This window comes from Camponotus vicinus, unplaced genomic scaffold, assembly GCF_025532165.1.
Source record: "Camponotus vicinus isolate PSW18456_S1 unplaced genomic scaffold, iyCamVici1.0 SCAF_11, whole genome shotgun sequence".
NCBI classification, from domain to species: domain Eukaryota; kingdom Metazoa; phylum Arthropoda; class Insecta; order Hymenoptera; family Formicidae; genus Camponotus; species Camponotus vicinus.
Genome location: NW_028141947.1, coordinates 7318450 through 7343486, shown reverse-complemented (window position 1 = coordinate 7343486; position 25037 = coordinate 7318450). Strand labels below are relative to the sequence as shown.

At 41.0% G+C, this 25037-nt stretch overlaps 1 long non-coding RNA gene and 1 pseudogene across 1 annotated transcript in view; one reads left to right on the top strand and one right to left on the bottom strand.

Annotated features, from left to right (window-relative positions):
• Positions 1-25037, bottom strand: part of LOC145961821 (uncharacterized) — a 210134-nt gene that overhangs the window by 5117 nt on the left and 179980 nt on the right. The gene's annotated exons all lie outside the window — the stretch shown is intronic.
• Positions 15418-16822, top strand: LOC145961333 (uncharacterized; annotated as a pseudogene).

Here is a 25037-nt window from a genome sequence, read left to right as displayed (position 1 = left end):
TGCAAGTTGCCTTTGCACTTTTTGCAGTGGTCTCTGCACACTCAGGTTTTTCGCGAATCCTTCATACCAAATCGGTGCTCCATACATAACAACGGATTGAATCACATAAGCGTATAATCTCCTCTTACTCTCGTGAGGCCCTCTTAGGTTAGGCATTAATTTACATAGCGCCCGTTTTACTTTTTCCGCCTTTTCATGCGTATATCTAAGATGTTCCCTGAAGTCCAATTTTCCATCTAAAATTATTCCCAGGTATTTCATCATCTTTCCTATTTTTATCTTTTCCCTATCCATTGTTATATAGTCATCCTTTGGTGGTCTCTTTCCTTTTTTCCCTTGAAATGCTATAGCCTCCGTTTTTTCTATCACAACCTTTAGTCCCATTTTCCTTATCTCGTGAATCGTCCTGTCAGCCTGCATGCATGCCCGGAGTCTCGTCTCTTCGTGCGTTGTTGCTACTGATGTTATAATAGTATCATCCGCGTATCCTATTACTTCACAGCCTTTCTCCTTTTTCACCTTTAGGACTCTGTCATATACCATTATCCAAATTAATGGGCCTAAAACCGAACCTTGGGGAACTCCTCTTTGCACCTCCGTCCTAATCCTGGATCCGTCCATAATTGAGTATTCTACATACCTATCTTTAAAATAGCTGTTTAATATTTTAACCAGATACCTAGGAACCCTCTTTCTTTTTAACATGTTTCTTATTTCCATTCACGGTATGCTGTTGAAGGCATTCTCAATATCTAAACTTATCACAATTGTGATGTCCCCGTCTTTCCTGGCCTCTTCCACAATCTTCTTCACTCTGCTTAACGCATCAATCGTGGATTTTTTTCTAAATCCGTATTGGTTTTTGCCGATGGCAGCAAAGGCCAATCCCCTTTCTACCATGTATTCCATCCAACAATCGATCCTCTGTACTATTATCCTTTCAAGGAATTTCCCAACATCGTCGATCAGGCATATAGGTCTCGCTTTCGGTATATCTTGCTCCTCACTTTTCGCTTTCGGGATTAGTACCAATTTAGCTTGCTTCCATTTCTTAGGGAAATTTCCTTCTCTCAAAAATTTATTCATAATTTCCGTTAACTTTTCGATCATCTTTCCCGGTACCTTTCTCCACATCCTTAGCGTAATTCCGTCTGGGCCTGGCGCGGTATTTCTCTTCTTTTTCCTTATGACATTGCATAGTTCCGACGTACTGATGTTCCATTCGTCCTTCCATGTCCCAACACGCGTTTCTTCGTCCACCATTTCCTCGGTTTCTCTAGGGAAGAGCTTAAAGATTAGCTTTTCTAGTTTGTCCTTTTCAAGTGTCTCAGTTAGTCCTGGACCAGCAGATCTAAGTTTATTCATAATTAGCTTATAAGGGGTTCCCCACTGATCTTTATCGATCTCTTTGATCAGAGCCTTCCACGCTTCCTCCTTAGCTTTATAGATAGCCTTAACTACCTTCTTCCTACTATCTCTGTATTTTATCTCTAACCTTTTTAAATTATCTGTATCCACTTCCCCTCTTCTTTGTCTTAATTCCTTCTCTTTTTTCCTGGTTTTGGCTCTCGTCCACTTTCTTCTATCTATTATGCATTTATTCTTTATTTCCGCAATGTTGTCATTCCACCAATATACTTGCCTTTTATTAGTAGCCGTCTTCCTAACTCTGTGCATAGATGCATCTGCTGCCTCGATCATTGTCTGGCGAATTCACTCTACATCCTTATCCTCCCCTCCCTCGTCTATACTTTCGTTATTATTGTGCATGCTACATTTCCATTCCAGGACTTCATCGTAGACTTCTTGGTCCAATGTTCATTTTCCACCTAGGGCTCGTATTGGTACTATTATTCGTGCTTTTATTTTTGTCTTTGTGTTTGTTTATCTTAGCCTCATTTATTTTTCCTAAGTCTATCCTAAAAGTTATGTAATTGTGGTCCGACAGAGAGAGTTTCCCCTCTTCCACCTTCCATTCCTTAATTTTCCTTGCCGTTATCGGCGTTGCCTAGGTCAGGTCGACGATCGATAGACCTTGCGGTCTCTCTCTCGGTGCGCCACCTTGTCGTGGTGGGAGTGTTCCCACTCCTTTGGGAGTGGGTCTAAGAGTGCACCATTGCACGTATGTGTGGGTGATGGATGTTTGAGCGTGGAACAGGTATGTGTGGATATTTCCCGGAGACTAACCAAGGGGGGAGTAGTAGCCCCCTGACCGGGAGGAATGCGTGAAGTCAGTACCTGGGCCTCTGACCTAGTAATATAGAAGTCCACAACAGTGGCAAAGTTCCCGTGAACGATCATGCATACTAGTGGGAAGACCGCTCCGCGTTCCTCGTCTGGAGCCTAGCCGGGAGTTGAAGCCCACCCCTCATGACACAGTGTGGGGGTGAGGAATGGCTCCCTTATCCCATACCCTGCCGGTGGGGGATATACCCTGGCACCCTCTAGCCTGGAGTCGGGGGGAGCGACCGTTCAGATCGGCACGCCCCCCTTCCCTGGGGTGAGGTTAAACCTTTAGCATCAGTGTGGACCCGGCCTTCTCCGGGAACCCTTTTTCTGTAGAGTCATTGGAAGGGATAGGCCTGGCCAGCCGAAAGCAGCTTCTCTGTTTCCCTTCCCGTAACTAGGGCATTTAATCACCGGGGAAGGAGCTCCACCGCGGTGGGACTGCCATGATGGCCGAACCGGTTCTTTTGCAGATACTACTATGGAAGAAATTTACACACACATCAAAATGGAGGACGACGGAGTGACTTCACCACCGGTGAAGGGAGTTGGAGGACGTGTCTTCGACCCGAAGGCAACCACGTACCTGGATGTCCCAGGTATTAAGAAGACCGGGGCCACCAAGGACATACCACAGGCGGTGGTAAACGAGGTGGTGGAGGTGGTGCGGGGTAACGAGGAGGAGGCTATCTTCCGTAGGAGTAGCCTGATTCTTCGGTCCCCCACGAATATAGCCAGGCCCCAAAGGCAGGAGATGGCGGATGAGTACTCGGGCGTCCCGAGGGCGGGCAGCCTCCCGGAAGTCGGGAGCCTGCAGCCGACGGTCCGCTTAGACAGGATGGAGGGGCCACTTGAGGACCAAATTAGGGGTAGACGGGCGTCCACACCGCTGGAGGCCCTGGGTGCGACAGCGGATTCCGTCATTTTTGTAGAGGAACCCACCTTGATCCGCGAGGAGGGGGAGTCGAGCGAGGCGTCCTCGACCGTCTTTGCCCCCTCCAAAGCCGTCAAGAGGGTTAGGGGCGCCTCGTCCGACTCGGCTCCCTCGGCCTCCATTACGGAGGATGAGGGATCCGTGACGGCAACCGAAGGGAGGCAGAGGAAGAGGAACCCGGGCAGGCCCAGGACTACCAACATCATAGATGAGATCCGGGACAAACAGAGGGCTAGGGAGGAGAGTAAGAAGCAGGAGTGGAAGGAATGGGAGGAGAGAAGGATGGCGGATCCCAACCTCGCAATCCCCCCGGCTGCGAACCTACCAAGCATCGATGAGGTGGTGGAGGAGTTGGAAAACCAGCCAACTCCGGACATCACATCGGAGGTGATGCAGGTGGTTCGCACCATTGAAAAGGTGGCCACAACATCCAGGAACCTTAAGGACACGTATATTAGGGCCCTAAGGATGGCGGCCCTTAAAGTGCACGCGGGGGTAAACCTCCTTGCGCATAGGACTCAAGAGGGAAGTTGTGGAGTAACGGAGGAGGTCACGGCAGTACTGAGGAGGAAGGTAAGAGGCCTGCAGTTAGACAAGGAGCGAATGGAGAAGGAGCTGGAGCAGGCGTCCCTCTCCAGAAGGGAAGCCGAGAAAACACAGAGGGAGAACGAGGAGCTGAGGAGGAAGGTGAGGAGACTGGAGGAAGAGCTCCAGGACGTGAAGGAGAGGTGCATTGGAGAAATGGATGGGGGGGCTGGGCGGGTGACGGGGGAGAGTGTAACATCCCCCGCCGCCTGCGCGCCCCCTCTCCCCCCTGCAGGTGTCACCGTCTCCGCCTGCGGTGATGGGGGGGCGCGGGCGTCCCCCGTCAAGTGCGGAGATCAGCCCGCTCCTCCCCCTCCTTTGGGAGGGGCGGCGAGTGGCTTCGACTTATTCTCTCCTCCAACAAATGGAGGGGATCATAAACCGGATCGTCGGAGAGGTGGTGGGGAGGCTCAGCGTCCGGGGGTCATGGGGATCTTTGGTCCCCCCGCTGACCCCCGTCGCTGATCCTTCCGCCGCCATAGGATTTGACGCTCTCCCGGCGCCCGAGGCCCCCATGCCGGGGACCTCGGACGCTGGGAAGGCGCCGGAGAAGAAGAAAAAGAAGAAGAAAAAGAAGAAGGAAGCGGCAACTCCCCTTGCACCAGCAGATGGGATAGCGGGGAACAAACAGATGCAACCGCAAGAGGAGGGTGAGAAGGAGAGGTACCCGGAGAGGAGGACCGATGAAACAACATGGGCCAAGGTGGTGGGGAGGGGGGAGAAATGGGCTGGGGAGAGCTCCGCTCCTCCCCCGACAGCCACCGGCGCCTGCAGGCGGGAAGCCGGAACAGAGTGGGAACGGCGGCGAAGGGGGCAACCCTCCCCCCCCAGTAAGGGGTCGGAGGGCGCCCTCCACCGCTGCGATCACTGTCACAGCTCCTGAGGAGACCTACGCGGACGTTATGCGTAGGGCCAGACGGGGCATCGGCGCGGAAAAGTTGAAGAGCCTGGGAATCGAGGACATGCGCACCCGTCGTGGGATGACGGGGGCGTATGTTCTCGAAATCCCGGGTGGCACCAAAGAAGAAAGGGAGTCCAAGGCGGACGCCCTTGCCGCGGAGATGCGATCGGTCTTCGCTGAGGACCCCCAGGTGAGGATCTCGAGGCCGACTGCTGTGGTCCGGGTCCGAGATCTGGACGAGGCCGTAACTGTAGAGGAGGTCGAGGCGGCCGTTGTGGCGAGGGGTGTGGCTCAGCCGAGTGAGGTAAGGGCCTCCATCACCAGGTCCACTAATGGGATGGGGTTGGTCTGGGTCCGTTGCCCTATAGCGGCGGCTGACGACTTGGCCAAGGCCGGCCGTATCATGGTCAACGGTGAGGGTGGACCTGACGGCGGCACGCCCCTCCTATTGCTTCAAATGCTGGAGGGAGGGGCATGTTGTCGCTAAGTGTAGTGGAAAGGAAGACAGGTCGCGTACCTGCTATAGGTGTGGAGTGGCTGGCCACATAGCACCGGAGTGCCGGGCGGCCCCCCGCTGCCTGCTGTGCTCCGAGGCCGGGAGGAAGGCGGACCACAAAATGGGCGGGGCGGGATGCAACCTGGTGACAGGCCGCGTCCCTCCCACGCCCATCGCTCGACGGAGGATGCTGGCGGCGAAACCGGATATACCCGGAGAGGACCCGACAAGGATGGAAATGGAGGTGGAGGTGCAGCAGCAACAGCCGCCGCAGGACCCACCCAAGAAGCAGAGGACTCCGAGGGAGAGACCCGTGAGGAGGAACACGGTGGAGGAGCAGAAGGCGCGGGATGGATAGAAGTAAGTCCCATATCATTTTACAAGCCAACCTCAACCACGCCCGCCGCGCGCAGGATTTATTCATGCACACGTTGGCGGAGCGTGGTTGTGGGTTGGGAGTAGTGGCGGAGCCATACGCGGTCCCCCCTGGGCACCCAGCCTGGTTTGCGGGCGGGGGCCCGGGGGGGCCGCGCCGCGCGTGGCCATCGTGCGGGGGGGCGACAACGAGTCACCCCCCTGCAGGATGGGGACTAGCGGCGTCTGTTTCGTGGCGGTGAGGTGGGGGACTACCTGCGTTGTGGGAGTGTATACCCCCCCGTCGCTGAGCCTGGCCGAATTCGAGGCAGCGCTTGGCGAAGTAGAGGTAGTGAGGAGTAGCCTCCCCGGGCCGGTCCTTGTGATGGGTGACTAACGCCAAATCGGCGGTTTGGAGTTGCCGGTACGGGGACCGGCGCGGGGAGACACTGTTGGATTGGGCGGGGTCACTGGGACTGACCCTGCTCAACGAAGGAACTGTGGCCACATGAGGCCGCAGGGGGAGTCCATCGTCGATCTGACATGGGCCTCCCCTTCGGCCTTGCGCATGGTGGTCGGCTGGAGGGTAGCCGCCGAGCTCGAAACCCTGTCTGATCACAGGTATATCGAGCTCGCATTGGCCGCCCACCGGCCGCTCACTGGGACGATGGTAGAGGAGGAGCGCAGGTGGTCCCTCGCGAGGCTTAACCCGGACCTCCTGATGGCCTCGGTGTACGCCTCGCTATGGGTATGGGGGGAGGAGATCCAATCCTGGGAAGGACTGGACGTGGAGGAATTGGCGTTGAGATTTCGCAAGGCTCTTTGGGGAGCCTGCGATGCCTCGATGCCAAGGGTGAGAAGGGGATGCGGGAGAAGGTCGGCGTACTAGTGGACCGAGGAAATCGCGAAACTCCGCGAGGCCTCGGTCCAGGCCAGACGCCGACTCCAACGGCATCTGAGGCGGAGGAACAGGGACGAGGCGAGCATCGAGTGGGCGCGGGGGGAGTACCGTGAGGCTCGGTGCTCCCTCGGCGCGGCCATTGGGAGGTCCAAGGCGGCGGCCTGGGAGGACCTTATTTCCTCCCTTAACGAGGACCCGTGGGGCCGCCCGTATATGCTGGTCCTCAATAAACTGAGGCCGCGGGCGCCTCCGACCACGGAGTCCCTGGACCCTGGTTTCCTCGGGGAGGTGGTTGGGGCCCTCTTCCCTGGGGGAGCCGGGGATGCGGTGCCCTTCCCTCTCTTGAGAGGGGTGCCCGAGTGGGAGGAGGAGTTGGAGGTATCCGCTGATGAGATGAGGGATGCTGTCCGGAAAATGAAGACGAATAAGGCTCCGGGTCCGGACGGCATCCCGGGGAGGGTTTGGGCCCTAGCCATGGGCGAAGTAGGGGGGCCCCTGAGATATCTCTTTACGAGATGCCTCAGGGAGGGGGTCTTTCCTTCCCCCTGGAAGGAGGCGAGACTGGTTCTCCTCCCTAAGGGAGGAAGGGACCCTGCGGAGCCATCGGCCTACCGGCCTCTCTGTTTGCTGGATGAGGTCGGTAAGCTGATGGAGAGAATCGTGGTGGGGCGGCTCAATGAGCACCTGAGCGGGAGCGGGGGACTCAACGCGCGACAATTTGGGTTCCGGGCGAGCCGGTCTACCATCGACGCAGTCGATGATCTGCGGGGACTGCTCGGAACGGATGATCCGGGGTGGGGGGTGATGTTGGCTGTGTCCTTGGACATAATCAACGCCTTTAATACCCTCCCGTGGGATAAGGTGGACGCGGGTCTTCGGGCACACGGGGTCCCCAGATATCTGGTCAGGATGGTCCGGGCCTACTTCGTGGGTAGAGGGATAGTCTTTTGTGACGCGGGGGGGGGAGTTGAGAAGGCGGGAGATCCTTCGCGGGGTTCCACAAGGGTCCGTCTTGGGGCCCCTGTTATGGAACCTCGCGTACGACGAGGTCTTGGGGAGAGTCCTTCCCCTCGGCTGCCACGTCATCTGTTACGCAGATGATACTCTTGTGGTGGCTGTGGGGAGAAACTGGGAGGACGCGATCGTGAGAGGGAATATCGCGGTGGCCGTGGTGGTCGGAGGTATCAAAGGCCTGGGTCTGGGGGTGGCCCCTCGGAAGACAGAAGCTATCTTCTTTCATGATGGCTCCCGAGAGGCTCCCCCCACACTACCCCTGACGGTAGATGGACACAGGATCGAGGTGGGGACACGGATGAAGTATCTGGGTCTCCGCCTTGACGGTAGATGGGAGTTCGGGGAGGGCACTTTGCTCAGCTGGCGCCCAAAATGGGGAGGGTGGCGGCCTCACTTTCGAGGCTGCTGCCCAACCTTGGGGGGCCGGACGGCCGTGTCCGCAAATTGTACGTGGGCACGGTCGGTTCGATGGCCCTTTATGGGGCTCCGATCTGGGCGGGTGCGGCCTCGAGATCCAGGAGGATTAGGGGTTTCCGCGGGGGGCACATAGGCCCATCGTACTGAGGGCCGCCCGTGCATACCGCACAGTGTCGTATGCGGCGGCGGCGTTGTTAGCTGGGGCTCCTCCCCTGGAGCTTCTGGCTCAGGGCCAGTCAATGACGTACTGGCGGGTCCGGGAATTCCGGGAGAGGGGATTACCGATGGGTCCGACGGCGAAGAATGCCATCAGACGCCAGGTGGTGGACTCTGTCCTCGTGGACTGGCGGAGACTACTGTCTGGGCCGGCCTACGAGGAACAGAGAGTTGTGAGGGCGATTTTGCCGGTCTTCGCGCAATGGGTGGGGAGAGGCTGGGGGCAGATGACTTTCAGGGTGGCGCAGGTGCTGACCGGACACGGGTGTTTCGGTCAGTACCTGTGCCGCATTGGGAAGGAGATGTCCCCGAGGTGCCATCACTGTGGGGAGGACCGGGACACGGCGCAGCACACCCTCGAGGCGTGTGCGGCCTGGGGGGGTGCAGCGCCGTGCCCTGGTCCAGGTTATAGGTGAGGACCTCTCCTTGGTGGCGGTCATCAGGGCCATGACGGAGACGGAGAAGTCCTGGAGGGCGGTAGCTTGCTACTGCGAGACCGTCATGATGGCGAAGGAGGAGGCCGGAAGGGAGAGGAGAGAGAGGAGAAGGATGCCTCCTCCTCCACCACGGGCACAGGGCCTCAGGAGGGTGTTGCGGGGGAAGAGGCTGCCAGGGCCTCTGGCCCCACCGCGGAACCTACCCTGAGGAGGAAGAAAAGAAGTATCCTATAGGAAGAGCGGAGATATAAGGGGGATTCCGGGGACCGGGGAGCCTCAGCTTTGGTATGGCCCCCCCTGCAGTGTCCCCACCTCCTGCCCGTCCCTCACGGCACAAGAAGAGGCTCCGCCACCAGGGGCCATGGCGAGCCAGCAGTGGAAGAAGCCCCGCCACTAGGGGCTGCAGCAAGAGGGGAGCAGGTGTGGAGCGGGGAATACTCCCGCCTGCATTTTCCCCATGGATGGTACCGGGAATGGAGGTTTCCCCCCGGTAACTACAGAAGGTAAGGCGGTGAGGGGGTCGCGGAAGAATGCTTTGGCGTACCCGCGGCCCCTTTCGTAAAACCGCGGTGGAGGACACCCGCAGGGATTTTAGCCGGTAGGAGTCCGGCATAACCTCCTCTCCCTCCCCGGGGAGAGGAGGTATCCATGAGGATTTCCCCTGCGCAACAAAAAAAAAAGGCCTTGCGGTCTAACGCATGTTGGTACATTTCCCTCATTTATCAGAATTAAATTATTTGTTTCCATCCACTTCATTAACCTGTCTCCTTTGCAAGATGTATACCTAGATCCCCATGCCAATGAATGAGCATTGAAATATCCGCATAAAACTGTTTCCTTTTATCCACCAATCTTATATTGGTTTCCAACTTCCTTAATACCTTCGAAAATTCCCTCAAGTTAACCTTCGGTGATATATAACATAAGATTCACACCATATCTTTAACTTCTATAGCTGTAAACTCTTCCTCTTTAAATATTTCTTTTACCCTGTCTTTCACCTTCGATGTCCAGTGTATTGCCGAGCCTTTATTTTTACTACTCACCCAATTCCTTTCCGGAATGTGTATTGGTTCCATAACCATCGCTATATCCGTTTCCTTTTCCTTAATAAACTATTGTAGCATGTCGTGTGCACCCCAACAGTGATTCATATTGATCTGAACTATGTTATAACTCATCAGTGTATTCCATCCTTTCTCCCTCTTTGACCTCGGTTCTTTCCTCTCTATTTACTTCAGCAACCTCTCTTTTCTCTTCTATTTTTTCCTCTACTATCCTTCTGGGTAATTGTATTGTCCTTTCCTGTTCCTTGCTCGCTCTGCAGAATCGCGAACCAATCCTGTGATCAGTGGAAAATCCTCTTCTCTCACAGATAATACATTTTGATTTCTCGCTACTGCAAGTCCTAACTGTTTGTCCTTGAATCCCGCAATTATAGCAAGATCCTTTCCTTTCAACATCCGCTTTACATGAGAACCGAACGTGTCCGAATTCCCAACACTTATAACATTGTAGCGGCCTCCTAGCTAACAATTCTACCCTTGTTACCGTCCATCCTATTTTTATCGTCTCTTCCTTTGCAACGTTATTGGCTGCTGTTAACGGGCATCGTACCCAAATCATACCTAATCCATTATACATCCATTTTATTTCTCCCGTCCTTATCTCATCGACGCTACAGTCTCCATAGTATGCTACCATATCCTTAACTTTTTCCTGCGTGGCCGATTCATCCAGACCCACCACCCTGATTTCTGCCAGTGCCATAGGTCTGGTTATCGCCACTTCCTTCTCTCCTAGTTTTCTCCCTTAGTTTATCCGCAAGTTTTTTCGCTTTTTCATTACCCTCTTGTCCTGGTATTTCAATCAAAAGGCTCCCATTTATTTCTTTCTTAATCCTGGTTGTCTCTATTCCTAAATCCCCTAAGGAAACCTCTTGCCTAGCCTTTTTAAGTACCTCCGCATAACTTACACCTTCATTTCTTGCTCTTATGGCTACCACAGCCGCTCTAGGTGGTTTCCTTAGTCTAGTTCCACTTCTGGATCTCTCTCTTCTTCCTGTATTCGTTCTATTCGTCTCTCTTCTTCTAGCTCCCTCTCCCCTATTTGTGACCCTTATCCATTCTTCCTTTTGTTGTCCTTCTTGTACAACCTTATCCTGTTCTACGTTTCTTGGTGGCGCAATTTGCACATTGCTTATTATCCTCGGTTTTCCTACTTGTAACGTTCTACCTTCCCGTAGTCTTTTCCTTTCTTCTTCTAGTGTTTTTATTTGACTACTTATTCTAACTATTTCCTCCTCTTGAATAATTTGTTTTTTCTTTTCTTTTCCAGGTTCACCCGTTTTTCCGGAGCTTCTCGTCATCGTCGGCGCCATGAAGGAAGTCCCAGTTTCCTGGCCCACCACTGAAGCCATCCTCGGAGCAGCCCTCACAGGATTTCTCATCGTTTCTACAGTGGTAAGTATCCGACTTTGTCCCTGTATAGGGGGTCGTATTGCAGGCCATTTTTGGTCCTCTAAGACTCTCATTCTCTGTAAGTTTTCTTCCGTTCCATCCTTGTCTTCTTTTTCCTTTTCTTCTATATTTTCTGGTCCTCTTTGTCTCATTCTCACATGCTCTATCGTCTCTTGTCTTATATTGTCATGTCCTATTTTTTCATGACCTAACTTAAATCCTGATCTGTCCCTATCCTTAATTATTAGCCTCTTCTCTGCCTCTACATATTTGTTTTCCGCTTCCTCATACATGTTCCTAAAACTCTCTATCTCTCTTTCCTTTTGTCCTTTTTCGTGCTCCCATTTCTCACCTTCTTTTTTAAGTCGTTTATTTTCGTTCATTAATTCACTGTTTTTAGTTTTATAATATGTTACGTCACCTCGTTCTTCTAAATTGTCCGTCAAACATTCGATAACTCTCCTGAGTCCGGTTATCCTGTCTTTCAGTATTCCGTTTAGGCCTCCTTGTAGGTTTTTAATTTTTAACCTTGCTGTATCCGTATCATCCAGAAGCATAATAGCATGTTCTTTAATCTCTTGTACCGTCATCCCCTGATACTCGTACTCATTCTTTGCTTCCTTCCTTTAACCTCTAAATTTCCTTTCACTTCCTATTTCTTTCTTCTTCTTTTCTTCCTCATCCACCTCATTTTCTCCATCTCTTGTTACGTCGGTAAGATCTATGCGGTCCTCATCCAGAGCCTTCTTGTTCCCTTTCTTTTCTTTATACGATTTCTTATTCCCCTTTTCCTTCTTTTCTTTCTTTTGTTGTAGTCTTTCTTCCATGGAAAATGACGCCTCTTCTTCCTCGCTTGTGTCTGCAAATCCAGAAAGTACCTTTCTTTTCCTTAGTTTCATCCCTGATTTCTGCGTCGAAGTTGTTGACTCTTCCTCACTCTCTACTCTCACTGTCAAGTTTTCAACCTCCATAAGTTCCTCATCCTTCTCTGTCGTTTCTTCAGCGGAAGATATATCCACTGTAAGATCAACCGACATCCCAGCGCCTAGACACATCTTTTTCTTCCTGTCCTTAATCTTCTTTAGTATAACTTTAGCTATTTTCTTTTCCTTCTCTATTTCAGGAGTCTGTTCTTGTTCGCCCTCACTCGGAGACGGGGCTCCCGGTGAGACGCGTGCCTTTCTTTTGGACCTGCATGTCCTGCTGGCATCCTCCTCGAGGGTTTCCTCGAGCACACAGGACACAACCTCCATAGGATCGATCTCAGCAGTAGCTGCTTGTGCTGTGGGGGCGCTGGCTGAGGCCACTCCCACAGTGTCCTCGCAGGATTTCCGTCCTAAGGCGGTCGACCCGGCGGCGTCGGGCGCACCACCGTGCCGGTCCCTGGGAGATCCGAGGGCTCCCTGAGACAGTAAGTTTTCATCGTTACCTTGTGACATTGCCATAGTATTTATAGATTTTGGGGACGTAATTCGAGCGCCCCCGTCTCTAGGGCGATTGGATGTTACACGATCCTGGGTTCGCTCAACCCTGCCAGAGCTATCGGTTACCTTAGGCTCCGATTCCATAATGGACGTTTCTTGCTCTATGGATGATAGGAGAAAGCTAGATGCATCTTCCATGCGTTGCTCTATGTCCATTAATACGTTCTTTTTAGCCTCGATTCTTCTACTAATATCCTCAAGTGCTGCCTTAGATAAGTCTATTTCCTGAATCATCCTGTGTCAAGGATGATTTCCATCTTAGAGTCACTGTCTCTCTCTTGATTGTGGGTGTAACTTCTATCCCGAGACTCGATATTCACGTCACTTCGAAGAGTTGATAAATTTTCAGGAGGCGGAGTCAGACCTCAAGTACACTGATCTCTAAGTTACGATCGTGTTCTCTCACCTCTAATACTTTGATACGGTGCATCAAATACGTTCGAGCCAGACACATCTGTTGCCCATGGTCATACAGGAGCTTGACATATGCAGTAGTAGCACGGATATTATTTCTGAGAACAATTCTATTCTCTGCCATAAAACACTTCTCAACCGCATATAGGTTGCATATAGCACAGGCAATCAGTTCCTCTGGTGTGACGTTATCCCTAACTAACCGATTCATAAGATCTTGTATGTCAATTACCTGCTCCATGGTATTAGATTTACCTTATAACTATCAACAAAACAAGGTAACAAAACTTCAACTATTATTACAAAATTATACATTTAAGTTTAGTGACTTATTTCCTGGACCTCTATATTACTTGGCCCAGTGTAGACTTAAAACTATCTTAAATCTATCAATAATAATTACTTATTACCTAAGGACTAATTCCTAATAGAGTCTATATTTAGGGGAATCAACTTAGTTACTATACATAGATATATAGATATTTTATTTTATATATTATACAGGGTTTGTCAAAAGTGTGGAAACCCCTAAATATCTCACAAACGATGCATTTTAGAAAAAAATGTTTCAGGCAAAAGTTGTTTGGTTTCAAATGGGCCATAAGACGGTACCATTGGTTTGACCTTGAAGAGTCATTTGAAGGTCACGTGAAGGTAACTTCAATTTTTTTAAATGGAACACCCTATATATTTTTGCACACTCTTGTAGCTTATCTCGAGAACTTTCCAAAACACTATAATTAAGTACCTTTTCGTTAAGTACTTTTTGAGTTATGAGGCTTGAAATAATTTCTTAATTTTACATAAACCGTAAAATATCTTGTAAAATATTCATTTTTCGATTATCTTACCTTAATACTTTTATGTACAAAATAATGAGAGGAATCAATTGGTGTAAAGAAAACACATAGTTGTTTTTAAGAAAAAATATGGAATTGTTAATTGCAAATTACATATTTTTTCTTCAAAACAACTATGTGTTTTCTTTACACCAATTGATTCCTCTCATTATTTTGTACGTAAAAGTATTAAGGTAAGATAATCGAAAAATGAATATTTTACAAGATATTTTACGGTTTATGTAAAATTAAGAAATTATTTCAAGCCTCATAACTCAAAAAGTACTTAACGAAAAGGTACTTAATTATAGTGTTTTGGAAAGCTCTCGAGATAAGTTACAAGAGTGTGCAAAAATATATAGGGTGTTCCATTTAAAAAAATTGAAGTGATCTTCACGTGACCTTCAAATGACTCTTCGAGGTCAAACCAATGGTACCGTCTTATGGCCCCTTTGAAACCAAACAACTTTTGCCTGAAACATTTTTTTCTAAAATGCACCGTTTGTGAGATATTTAGGGGTTTCCACACTTTTGACAAACCCTGTATAATAGATAAGTTCGCTAGACACATTTGCTGTTCATAGCCATATACTAGTTTAATATATGCTATTATCAACCGAATATACTTCCTTAGTTCTATGTTTTGTTCCAATAATAATAAATTAATTCATTCCAGCACTACAAGAGGGTAGATAAGGGCCACCGGAAATCCATCCCCCAACGCGCATCCAGAATGGACAACCAAAAACTTCTGCGCAGCCCAATCCCATTTTTAGTCTTAGAATCGAAAGGGGGGTGCCGAGTAGATACGGTTTTACCCGACGCGCATTTCCCCCAAAGCCCGTAGACCAACTGCGCAGCGGTTGAACTTTGCACTTCCGGTCCCTATTTTCCAGTTATACACCACTTGGTGAGTGCACTAGTGAAGTTCTTTTCTGTCTAGTATTAAGGGGTTACATGGGTTTTGAAACTTCAAAAAATCGATTTTTTCAATAATTTTTTATATAATAGTACAACATCTCAAGAATATTTTCCCAAAGTTTCAAGTCAATCGGAGTAAAACTCTAGGAGATAGAAATTTTTGAAATTCCCCCATTTGGCTCGACGGACCGGCATGACGCAGGCGTGTGGCGGCAGCTGATTAGTTGTCTCTCTCTCTTTCTCTAATCCTTATGGGTCGTCTTTTGTGTACATCTTGGAGAGGTTTATTGTACGAACAGAGAGAAGTAGTAGGTAAGGTTAGTTTTCTGTTGTTTGTTGAGCCGTGTGGTTATACGTTTGCGCTGTGATTTTTTACTTTTCTGTTTGTAAAATGCATCCGCATAAAGTGACGAGAGAAGATGAAACGACGGGTATACGAAAAGATAGGCCGAGAAAAAAAAGACAGTCATTCAATCCTAAAACACCAGAGATTGATGATGCATCTTTCACCAGCACATCGGCAAAAAAACTGAAAAATCAAGATGAGATAGACGTGCCGGAGGACGCTACTCTTCAGTATGCATTCATAGATTTTTTTTAGTTTTTTCAACACTTTCTACTTTTGTGAAGTGCTCTAATGTTATAAATGAAAATGGAGAGAAAAAAGTGTGTGATGGAAAAGTTGAATTTAAACAATGTGCAAAAGTCGGTCTTGGTTTTAAAATTATGGTGGATTGTGAAAAATGTGAGCCTAGATATATTTTATCGAGTCAAAAAATAGGTCTCATGTATGAAATAAATCGCAGATTCATTTTTATTATGCGAATATTAAGTTTAGGTCTTGCCGGATGTAACAAATTTTGTGGCTTAATGGATATAAGTTGTTCTTTCTTAAATCAATCAACGTATAATTTTTATATTAGTAAAATACATACATGCGTAAAGACGGTTGCCGAGAAACTTTTCTCTTTAGCTGCTAAAGAAGAAAAAAATTTAACGTGCAAGGAAAACGGTGTTGAAGATACAACAGATGTCACTGTATCAGGCGATGGCACTTGGAAAAAGCGTGGGTTTTCATCATTATATGGTGTGGCTACGTTGATTGGCTATTATTCTGGAAAAGTTTTGGATGTATTTGTGAAAAGCTCATACTGTAAAGTATGTGAGACTTGGCAGACAAAACTAAATACGGCAGAATTTGAAGAGTGGCATAATGATCATTTGGAAAAAAAAGAATGCAGTGCTAATCACGAAGGAGCAGCTGGTAATATGGAAGTTTCGTCAATCGTTGCTATGTTTCAACGCTCGTTAGAAAAATACGGCCTACGATATGCTTATTATATTGGAGACGGGGACTCCAAAACATATTCCGGAGTTGTAGGCTCCAAACCTTATGTGGTGAAACTTTTAAAGTAAATAAAAAAGAATGCTAGGACTCGTGCAAAAAAGAATGGGCACCCGTTTACGCGATTTAGTAAAAAAAACTGTCGAAGAAAAAAAAATTAAAGGAAAAACGATTAGAAAAAAAACTCTTTCTGGCAAAGGCAAGCTTACAGCTAAACTTATCGACAAATTAACAGTTTATTACGGACTAGCTATAAGAAGGAATTGTGATTCAGTGGAAAAAATGAAGGACGCTATATGGGCAACTTACTTCCATTATAGCTCAACGGATCAAAAACCACAGCACGAAAAGTGTCCGAGCGGCGCTGACTCATGGTGTGCTTGGCAGCGTGCTTCGGCTACAAATGCTCTGTCATCATTCAAGCACGATTATGTTCCATTGCCGAATGATGTTTTATCAGCTATCAAGCCCATTTATGAAGAGCTTAGTAAGGATGTGCTTTTAGAGCGGTGTGTTGGTGGCTTCACGCAAAACAATAATGAGAGTCTGAATCAGCTCATTTGGAAATTCACTCCAAAAACACTTCCTGCTGGTTCAAAAATAGTTGAAATTTCTGCATTTATCGCTGCCTGCACTTTTAACCAAGGGATCTCAGCTCTATTAACTTTTTTGCATGGTATGGATATCAAACTTGGCCGAAATAGCCATGAGTATGCGCGAAACGAAGATGCACATTGCATACTCATTGCCGAGAAAAGAGCTGAGGCTTGGACTCAAGAGGCGAGAATTCGTCGCAGGCAAAAGCAAAAGGATGTCTTAGACATTGCAGCTGCAGCAGGATCTTTACTTTATGGGGCTGGAATCGACGATTCCATGTAAGTTGAAAAAAAAAAATTTTTCTCTGTTTTAATCGTACTTAAAACTTTAAATGCGTTTTTCTCAAAACTGTATTTTTGAAGTCGGTAGGCACGATTTCTCAAAAACTAATGCACCGATCTTGTTGAAATTTTGCACACTTCTTCTAGATAAGATTGACTTGTGATTGAACGAAGGATTTTATTTTTCTTTGACCACAACTCATTTTACAAGCCAATACATGGCCCAATTTTTACCGAAAATCGTAACGTTTTGTTTCAAACTCTGTCAAAAATTCAAATTTCAATTTTTTTTCAAATCCTTCGTTCAATCACGAGCTATACGCATCTACTAATAGAAAATATTTGGTTTTTTTATTTCAGATAACCCAGATAGCACACGGACATCCACTGGACGTCCATCGAACGTACGTTTGTGGACATTTGAACATCCGATGGACGTCCATTCAAGGTACGTTTGCAAATCCGCTGGACGTCCGTAGGATGTCCATATTGGACGTCCAGTGAACATTTGATGGACCTCAATTGAACGTACATAAGACGTTCCAATTTTCATAAGCGGACATCCATGGAATGCCCAAAATATGTCCTGTATGTAAAATTTTAATTTTATAGGTATACAATAAAATTCCAGATAGCACAGGACATCCTGTGGACGTCCATTTTATGTCCATTTTACGGTCGCCCATCCATGGACATAAAATGGACATCCATAGGATATCCATTTTGGACATCTGTCATTAAATATAATAAAATAAAATAATAAAGAAAACTTTCAGTATAATTATGAATTTATATATTAAATATTTTGATTTTTTCAGAAAATATACATATTATATATAATTCTTAGTTTCGTCTTATTACGATCTATATATAATATATATATATATATATATATATATATATATATATATATATTATAATAACACAAAACGTAATTTAATATACTATATACGAAACAAAACATTCTTAGAAATTTTTTATTCTAACTCTCATCAACATATACATGAGGACTTCAAAAATATATTGCGTTTCTAAAATTATTACATATTAATAATAAACTCAAAATATCAAACAAACAAACTAAATCAAATAGGAACTCATCTTATTACATATCTTAATATATATATATATATATATATATATATATATATATATATTATAACACAAAATATATTAATATGTAATATATTAATAAAATATATACTGTGTATATATATATATATATATATATATATATATATATATATGTCATAGGGTGTTTTCCGGGACCTTTTTTTTTTTATCGCTTTAATTTATTATATATTCTATTGTAGATTGTTTCCTACAGTATACATTATTATGTATACAGTTTACTATAAGATATTTTAAATTTTAGATATTACGATTATTTCCAGGTCTTTATATATATACTTCATATATATGGTGTTTTCCAGGACCTATTTTTTATAGCATTAATTTGTTATATATTCTATTGTATATTGCTTTTTACAATATACATTATTATGTATATGGTTTACTAGAAGATATTTAAAATTGTATTGTAAATTATGATTATTTCAGGTCTTTATATATATATAATAGTCTTTTCCAGGAATTTTGAGAACGCATGAGGCAAGGACCAATCAGAAACCTATTGTAAGCCACTCTGATTAGTTCACACATTCTGCCGCATGCGTTGTCGCAACTCAATGCATCTATGTAGTCTTAGGTTAATATTTTCAGTTCTGACGACAGTATAAATCTATAAAGCGCGGGAGTGCTATAACCTATTATAATAAGATTTATCTATTATAATGAAATAAAAGTGTAAAACTGTTTCTATTTGGTTTAAAATATTTGCATTATATTGAAATGTTTGCATTAATTAAATTTTTCAATAGTGTATATGATGTGTGTCAAACTAAGAAAGTTGAACAAACAAATAATGATACTTGTATTGTTCGATACTCAACAGGGAGATATGTTGCAAATCTTCTAGCGATAAATGGTAATGTAAAATTAATGTAGAATTACTTAGACCATGATTTACTTGATCGTTTATTAATTACATTGTGTTTATTACTTTGAGTATATAAATACTTCCTTTATTTCCAATTCTATTGTAATCTTTAACTATAATTTTTTCAAGTTTTATATTATATATATGTATATATATGTTTCAGATGATATTAAAATGCTCACAAATATAAAGCAAAATTTAAATAATGATCTACCTAAGGTGCAACTTAAGAATATTTCACTTATTGAAAATTTTCGCACTAAAGACAGTACATACAGATCAGTTTACACCGAACATACAGATCAGACACATTCTTCACAAGAAATAGATATAATTAGATTCAATAGTACTTGTGATACTCTACTTGTAGATTCTACGCTATGTAATATGCACAGCAATATGAGAAATGATGATAACTTCCTTTCTCAAATGCAAGAAATAAATTTGACACAAGATTCTATTAATTTAGACTCATATGAAAGTTTTAATGATTATATAAATGTAAATTCAGCTTATAACAATTCCACTTTAAACATAATAAATAATGAAAACTTAACGATAAAAGATAACAATATAGATTTTACTCTAACTACTGCGAATAATGATATATATGATCATCACTGAATGAACAGTTTAACAATGATTCAGTTTCAAACATAAATGAAAATATTAATACAAATTTTAATTGTCTGAATACAACCGATAATGTATTATCACCCAATTATATTGAACAGCAATCTAATAAGATTATAAATTCAGGATCAAAAGAAAGCTCTTTACCTCTTATAAATTTAGATGTTGGTAAGTTTTAGATTGTATTCAGATTTTTTTTTATTTCTAATTATATTTATTTAATATTAATTTAATTTTAATTTTACAGAAGAGTTGAAAAATGACATCGGAAAAGAAGCTACTGATATGATAAGTAATACGATAAATGATTTGACAGATTATGAACCAAATGATAGTGATAGTTCAAATGGTACAGAAACTGCAGAAATTAATAACAATAATTCAGCATCAACTTCAAATAGTAATAGTACTTTTTATAAATCTTCCAAGAATAACACAATAATAGACACTTCTTCTGATACATCTTTAAAACTTAACGTACAAGGATTTTCTGCTTGCGATGATGCTTATTTGTATGTTGAAAAATCGCAAGGTCCTAAAGGTCAAGGTAAAACAAATTTTTGTTTCTTTTGTAACAAGATGCAAACAAAAATAGCTCGACATTTAGAAAATGTACATAAAGATGAGGAGGAAGTAAAAAAGTTTAGATTTCTGCCAAAGGGTAATGCAGAGCGTAAAAAATTGATAGATTCTTTAAGAAGAAAAGGAAATTTTCTATATAATGTAGATCCACAATTCAATACTGGAAATTTAATAACATGTAGACGACCACAAAAGAAATTAAAACGTGATGCTACAGACTTTGCACCATGTATCAAATGTAAAGGTTTTTTTGCTAAAAATAGCCTTAGACATCACTATAAAATTTGTAATCAAAACAAGAAACAAGAAGAACAAACTGTAAAATCAACATTAGCTTTAGCACGTAAAATAGTTGGTCGAATTCATAAAGATGCTTGCCAACAATTACGAGAATATGTTTTACCAATAATGAGGGAAGATAATATAGTAAGACTAATTAGATACGATTCCGTTATTATTAAATATGCTAATAAAATGTGCAAAAAATATAGTTTACAACATCAACATGATATGATAAGAGCTCATCTCAGACTTCTAGCTCGTTTTTAATTGCTTTGAAGGAAATTAATCCTGAAATTACGGATTTTGCATCACTTTACGATCCAAAATTTTATGATTCAGCAATCAGAGCGGTAAATATAGTTGCTGGCTTAAATGAAACAACATATGTATACAGAGCTCCTACTGTTGCTTCCACACTTGGCACTTGTATAAAAAAGATAGGTCAAATTTTAGAAAGTGAATATATTAAAGAACATGATAAAGTAAAAAAAGAATATGTTCATGACTTTCTGTCTCTTCTTGAAGAAGATTATGGCTGTACTGTAAATAAAGTTGTACTAGAAAGTCGGATTGCAAAAAAGCGTAATGAAAAAGTGATACTACCATTGAAAACTGATATTGCTAAATTGAATCAATATATAACAAATTTACGCGAAAAATCATATAAGATATTACAACATAAATTTACATATAAAGCTTGGTTAACTTTAGCGAAAACTACTCTTATTTACATTCAAATATTTAATCGTCGGAGAGCAGGTGAAACAGAACGATTATTAATAAGTGATCTTAAAAAATCTGAGAAAATTGATGAGCAGTATCGAAAATTACATCCAGAAGACAAAGAAACTGCGGCAAAGTACAGACGCGTCATTATTCGTGGGAAACTCACAAGATTTGTTCCATTATTATTAGATTTTGAAATGCGTAAAAGCTTAAAAGTTATTTTAAAATTCCGAAAGAATGCAGGTGTTTCTTTTAAAAATCCATATGTATTCGGAATTCCCGGATATCATAACAAACGTCATAAGTATCTCAGAGCTTGTATGTTATTGCGTCAATTTGCTCATGAATGTGGTGCTAAACGTGCAAAAACATTACGTGGTACTATTCTACGAAAGCACATTGCAACAACATGTGCGAGTTTAAATTTGCCAGAAAATAAAATAGATCGTTTTGCAAGTTTTATGGGACATCATGAGAAAATTCATAAAGAAATATATCGTCAGTCTATAGCAGCGGTTGATATTTTAGATATGTCAAAAGTTTTAGAAAAAGAACTTGGTATACATGATGAGAATAAAGAGAATTTGCAAATAAATACTTCAAGAAATATAAAACAAAAAGACAATATAAATAATTTGAAAATGTTACATAATTTTAATAACGAGGATAATTTAGATTTATCAGAGGAAACTGAAAATGCTGAATATGGTAAGCTATTTTTTTTTAAATATAATTTGTACAGTTTTTTTGTATTTATTTATCACAATTATGGAATTATTTTGAATGTATATTTTATATAGAGATCTTTTAATTAATTTTTATTTAAATTAATTTTTTTATATTAAATTTAATTGACCTTTCACATGCTTAATAACAGTTTGATTGGACGTAATGTTTATATATTTTAAAAGATTTGTTGATGAACATATTCAATAATATATATGTTAAGTTAATCCTTTATTAAATAAATATTTTAGTGACACTTAATTTTATATATGTATACATATATGTAAAAAAATATTTAATTTATAAAAGTAATTAAATAATAGATATTAACCGTTTTCATATACAATACTAAATTTATTAATATTTATTGGAGTTTTAAATATTAAAAAATAAATATTTTAAAATAGATATAAAAATAAATATTAATGAAATAGAAAAAGAAAAAGCTGTTATAATTGTTACTAAACGGTTAAAGATATAAATTTATTTTCTGTCCTGTAGAGTACATTGACCGCACAAAGTATGATGATGATTCTGATTACGAGAATTATAATGTTGATGAAGATTACAAATATTATAAATCAGATGGTAAGCACTCTGTTATTAATAAAATAATGTTTATTACTGAATGTATAATTATAAGATGTATAATTTCTATGAAAGTATTTCCAAATATTATATATAATTAATTTATGTTTATGTACTAAACATTGATGCATATTAATCGCATAGTTTAATGTTAAAATACTTTATAATAACATGCAGTTTATGTTAGAAAATTTGATTTAATAAAATATTTAATTTAATATATCACATAAAAAATTTGTTTTTTATATATATTTTGTAAAAAATCTGTAATCTTATAATATAAATACTAATTAATACTATGCTATATATAATACAGTGCATTTTAAATCTAGAATTCATTAGAAATAATTTCTATTATATTATTAAAATGTTTAATAATATAATGCAAATAATATAATTTATTAATTTATATTATATTATTAATAATTTTTAAGACATTTGGTCCTCGTAACTCAAAGTAATTATTTTGTAGCATTGTAAATAAATAAGAATAAAATATTTGTTGTTGAATTTTACAGGTGAAGAATGTGATAAGAATAATAATAATGAATGTCCAAAAGCAACACACAAAGAAAATCAACAAAAATTTATTATCAATTCTAAAAAGAAGAAACGCTCAAGTAAGTAAAGTAATACATTTTTCTTTGTAATAATACATTACATTTAAATCTTACAAAGAATTATATAGAAAATAAATATTAGTATTGTAATGATAATCTTTTATTTAACTTTTGTTGTTTTCATTCTATTTTAGCATTATTGTTATTAATATATATGTTCTTAATTTAATTTTTAAACATTTTTATTACTACTGTTCGTAATTTATATTCTAATTGTAGTAAATTTTATATTCTAATTTCTTTACATATTTTATTATTTTCAGCATCTCCTTATGGTAAAACGAGAAGATGCCGCTGGAATGAGGAAGAGAAAAATTTAAGCCTGACTGCTTATCGTGAAGATATTGCTAAAAGAAAGTTACCATCTTTACTAAGTATAGAAAAATTTAAGTCACAGAATAAAGTTTTACGTCAACGAAGTGCGGTAGTTATAAAAACTTGAATTCATAATCAATTTAAAAAAAAAGCAAAATTATCGCTAAAGGCAGATGATGAAATAACAGATGATACAAATAAAGATACATGCAGAGAGGATATTAAATCAATTTTTGCTAGTTACATCAGTAGAAAAGCTATACCTAGTATAAACGAATGCGTAATTGCATATAAATCTAAAGCTTTACAAAAATTTTGTCCAACCGATATACAAGACATGATTCTTAGAGAAATACATTATGATTTTAAAAACGTTTTCTAATGTAACTATATAATAATATTAAACTGCAAAGCAATATTAAAATCTAATGTATAAAATTATAAAAACTTTTCAAAATATGAAATAAAAAATAATATTAGATATATATAAAATTGAAACGCGATTTAAACATTTTTAACTAGAATTTTTCGTTTAGATAACAATTAAAGAGGATGTGATATATTAATTTTAGAACATGCAATATATATAAGATAGTTATTGTATAATATATAAACAAAATTCTAATAATTATTATTTTACTCGATATATTATATGTAAAAGCGTTAATTATAAAAATTGCTTTTATATTGTTTTGTAATCTATATATTAGCTATTTTATCTATGTGTTAGCTATTTTATAATTTTTTTATAATTGATTTAATAAATATTTAATAAATTAAATTACATAACTCTTACATTACTCGATATTTAATTTATTTTAATTTAATTTATTAATAATTTATTAAATCAATTATAAAAAAATTATAAAATATTGTATAATATATAGACAGAAATCTAACAATTATTATTTTAACTCGATATATTATATGTAAAAGCGTTAATAATTTAAAAAATGCATTTATGTTGTGCTGCAATCTATATGTTAGCTATTTTATAATTTTTTTATAATTGATTTAATAAATAATTAATAAATTGAATTACATAACTTATATTACTCGATATATCATAAAAGTGCTTTAAAATATTAAATAAAAAGTAATATTAAAAATATAAAATTGTAAAACGCGATTTAAACATTTTCAACTAAGTTTTTCGTTTAAGTAATATTTAAAAAGGATGTGATATATTAATTTTAGAATATGCAAAATATATAAGATATTTATTGTATAACATATAGACAGAATCCTAATAATTATTATTTTAACTCGATATATGTAAAAGTGTTATTAATTCTAAAAATTGCGTTTATATTGTGTTGCAATCTATATGTAAACTATATGTAATATTTTACAAATTTTTTATAATTAATAAATAAATTGAAAACTAAATACTATATATACATATATGTATATTTGTTTATTCTTAGCAATTCATATGAAATAAGTTGCACGCGCTCGACTCTCAATTAGCCTGTTATTTCTTATTCTTTTTTAGACCTGGATATAATCATTTTATATTATTTGATATTTTCCAAGTAGTTTCAGGACCGACCTGGAAACAGTCAATACATATAGTCCGATGTATATTCCAGGACCTTTTTTTCTAATGAACTGAATTAAATTAAGGCTCAATATTATTAATAAAATTAATGAAGAACGGGCTACTTAAGGGCCGAGAGCGAGGAATAGGTGCGCAAGTGTTTAAACATGATAATGCGTGGTTTGAATTATTCAATCCTTTATTT